This window comes from Amblyomma americanum, chromosome 2, assembly GCF_052857255.1.
Source record: "Amblyomma americanum isolate KBUSLIRL-KWMA chromosome 2, ASM5285725v1, whole genome shotgun sequence".
In the NCBI taxonomy this organism is placed as follows: Eukaryota; Metazoa; Arthropoda; class Arachnida; order Ixodida; family Ixodidae; genus Amblyomma; species Amblyomma americanum.
In genome coordinates this window covers 131,909,311-131,913,047 of record NC_135498.1, presented here as the reverse complement: position 1 = coordinate 131,913,047, position 3,737 = coordinate 131,909,311, and positions in this window count along the sequence as shown.

Genomic DNA, 3,737 nt, shown 5'->3' with positions numbered 1-3,737 from the left:
AAATTTAGGCGTGAAAACTTTATGTGGGTGTCAGTTTTAATAATTGCATTGATTCCCTAACACCAGCGGGGTCGAGAGCTGAAAATTCTTGTAATTCACCGTCTTGATTTTGGCAAACATTGGTCCAACAAAGTCGTTAAAAACTCTACTAACAGCCGTACCAAACTTGCAAATTTAGTGCCAATGAATTTTTACTGCTACAAGTATTAATGGCATTCGCGCAGTACCATGTGCATAAATTTGATGACATTACCCTCACTGCCATTCGCTACCTACGGAGTTCACCACAACTAATTCGCCCTAGATGCATACTCTGGTCTCTATTCCACGCGCAGAAGAGCGCACAACTTTGTTAGTAACAACTTCCTAAGCAGTACAAACGGTTAATTCATAAGTTTTAGTCGGATGAGGCACCTCTACTGCATTTGTTATGCGAAGGGTGCGCCATTCTTACCAGCACTTCTGACATACTCTCAGCTCGTGTGCTGACGCGTGAGTTTATGGCTAGTTTTTCGTCTTGTCAAGCCAAAAAAAAGCGGCAATTAGGCAAAATAATTTTATTGCGTTTAAAAAACATTCCCGAGATATTGGGCACATTAGCACTGTTTATATTCAGGTGAAATTCTGGCCGTCTTCCAAGCGTTATTGTGATCATTCTGCCTCGCTGAAGGTCATCGTGACATTCGTACATTGACAATAAATGTGAATGTGTAGCACCAAGTCTGAAAATAATGGCAATAACAATCTTAAGGCTTTAAGCATTTACTGTCATCTCTTCTGCGAATGTGGAAAGCGTATTGCGTGAAGCTCGGGGATATGTTATCGTCTTGTTCATATAGTAGAACGTTCACGATAATTAGTTTGTTCATTTAAATGCGCGAATAAGATAGGACGGGGACTTAGAAAAGAAAACGACGCGTGCACACTTGTTTAATCTGGCCTCCAGCAAAGATACAATTGTTTTTGTTCTGTTTTTGTTTACCCAAAGAAATATATATGATCAATGTGTGCTACCTTATATCAGCACTTGTGCGAATGACAAAGGTGGTTGCACGCTTCGGTTCCGCGGTTATATAGGATGTGCTTTCACTCACGAATAAAAATTTGGAAGTCCGCGCCCGTGATCACGTTTTCGTTTCTATGTATTCTGCCCTGCCTTAATCTAGCGGTTATGCCTTTTATTGTTCATGTTGTGCAGTACGTTTCAAGCTTGTGGTGTTAACAGTTTTGCATAATTCCAGGGCTGCTGCGCACCATAGACGACAAAACTGATGCGAAGAAAGAGCATTTGTTTTTTTGTCTCCTAGTGATATGAAATTTGTTCTGCTGCATAGTACTCATTCTACGCGCATGTGTTGAAGCTGTTAGGGGTTGTAAAAATCTTTTTTTTATTTGGATGCTTCAGCTCAGTGTTATGAATGGTGACAACGATTTATCAGTGACAGCGATAATAGGAATGTGCTTATAATTTTCTTTAAAAGGCGCCTGTTAGGTTCAACCCAATCTTTCCAAGAATCGATAAGAAATCACGTGAAAAAACTCGAGAGTTCTTGAATTTAGGGTAGCGTTGGTTTTCTTTATTACGTAGATTAAATTTTTATTTATTATTTGGAGGCGTGACAGCTGGCAATAAAATATGGATTGAGTTATGGAGTGATCGCCCATTCCCAATAAATAAATAGGCGGGCAGACGTTGTCAGGGTGAGTCTTTAGAACAAAATCGAGTACGATGGAAGAATGATGACTTCCTCTTTTGGAATTGAATACCAGCGGCGACAGACTAAAACGTTAGACATGTGTTGATAAATTCGCTTTAGAACTTACCTTTAGATGCGGTGAAAGTGAGGTCAGACCATGTCATTGGGAGAAATTTAAAAACGTCAAAAAGGAAAACATTCGCTGATACGACTTGGTGGTGGTGGGAAATCGGTGCCAACACTCTGACGTGCGCTGGATGACCGAAGATATCTGCTGGTATACCTGACAATGTTTTCGGTGAAACGATTACGGGGCCGGTTGCCCTAGGCATTGTCCAAGGTGGGTATAAAGCGGAGGGCTATGTCAACGTGAGCAACAAAGGAATCAGGTCGAGAGGCCGAAAGCAGTGAACGCCAATGATAGCGAGTGTCCAGCAGGCATGACACTTAAATGTATTTGCAGAGAGGATGCCATTTTAATTTAAGAGAAACATAGAGAATAATGGGCATTTCTTAAAACACCGCAGGCTCGCTTATTTAATATATCGTGTTTGGAGATATTGTACTTTGAAAATGCGGGTATCATCTGGCGGCCTTTCTTCAATCGAATAATTAAGCAATGTCTCAGTACGATTACTTCACATTCCCTGGCACGCGCGATGTTATCAAGGCTGTAAGTTTCGTTAGTTGGTTATGAATGTTATTTTAGAGGAATAAAAAGTAGCTGACCTTCAGCTTGACAAGGGGCTATAAAGTGTGCGGTACGAAAACTATTGAACTACGATCGGATGTGCTACCGTGCATGGTGACCTTTTCACGCCGAAGTTTCATTTCTGCTGGTGTTTTTCAAAATCAACCAGTTTTTTTTTCCTAAGAAAGAGGGTAGTTATAGAGATATATTCGGATATTTTAGCACTCAGTGTTTTGGGGCTGCTTTGGACTAATCTTTATTGTGAAACATTTTTGAAGGTTTTTGGTAGCATTGTGCGGTATGACATTCCCGTTTTTACTTCAATTCCGCGAAGTGTGTATTTGCTTCATGAATATCAGTTTGTCCTTAGGAATCCTAAATAAAAAATGCTGACTTAAATTCATATAATTTCGGTAAAGCTGTTCTTACTGCATTGTCGAAGTACGTTCCACGTAGATGTTGCTTATTTAGAGCAGCACAACAAAGGCACAAGACCGTCTCGTCTTCGATGCTTTTCGGACGTAAAGAGAGCGACCAGATTTATTGGTAGCTCTTCAAAAATTTTGAGCGTGTTGACGTAAAGCAACGCAGACAGAAGAGGGCTCACAATAAGCATCTTACGCGAGAAAAGGCACTCTCCGAGGCCGCTCACAAAATTAGAAATGCTAGCACAGAGCGGCACTGATAACTGATATCGTCACGATGTCTTGAAGTGCTGTCTACGATATCACTTGTTACTGATATCCGTTATCGAGCAGTCATAAGAGTGACCGAGAGTTGGGCCCTTATCGCACACAAGATGTAGCCTGGAAAAGGGTCTGGAAGTAGTTAATAAAGATAACAACAGCCGAGCCTTCCTCGGTTCCGGTGTCAGAAAGTATGCACTTCTACAACACGTGTCTCTTCATGCGCGGCTCCTTCTCGCCTCCCTCTGTAGAAGACAACCTGCAGCAGTTTTTCTCTGGATACTGTTCACTCATCTGGACAAATCTCCTCCATCATTATTCCACAAAGCAGCAACTTGAACAGTTCCATAGAAGTAATCTAAATCATAGTTTGCGATGCAAGGATAAACAGCGCTTGGCTTGTGCACTTATGCAAACTTGTCCCTGGCTATGGGTCCACTATTACTGCCCATTTTGTCTTGTGTTAAACTTCATTTCCGAATAAAAAAAAAAGGCGTAACTGTACTCTCTAAATGTTACGACAACACAAAAAAGTAATCTTTAGATGCAAACCAAAAAGAGGGGCCCCGCACAACCATCGCCTCATCGATAAGCGAAATATTTAGCACGCCTGAAAAGATATGGGAAATCTTAATTCTAGGTCCAGAAGCGCTTTATCAAGAA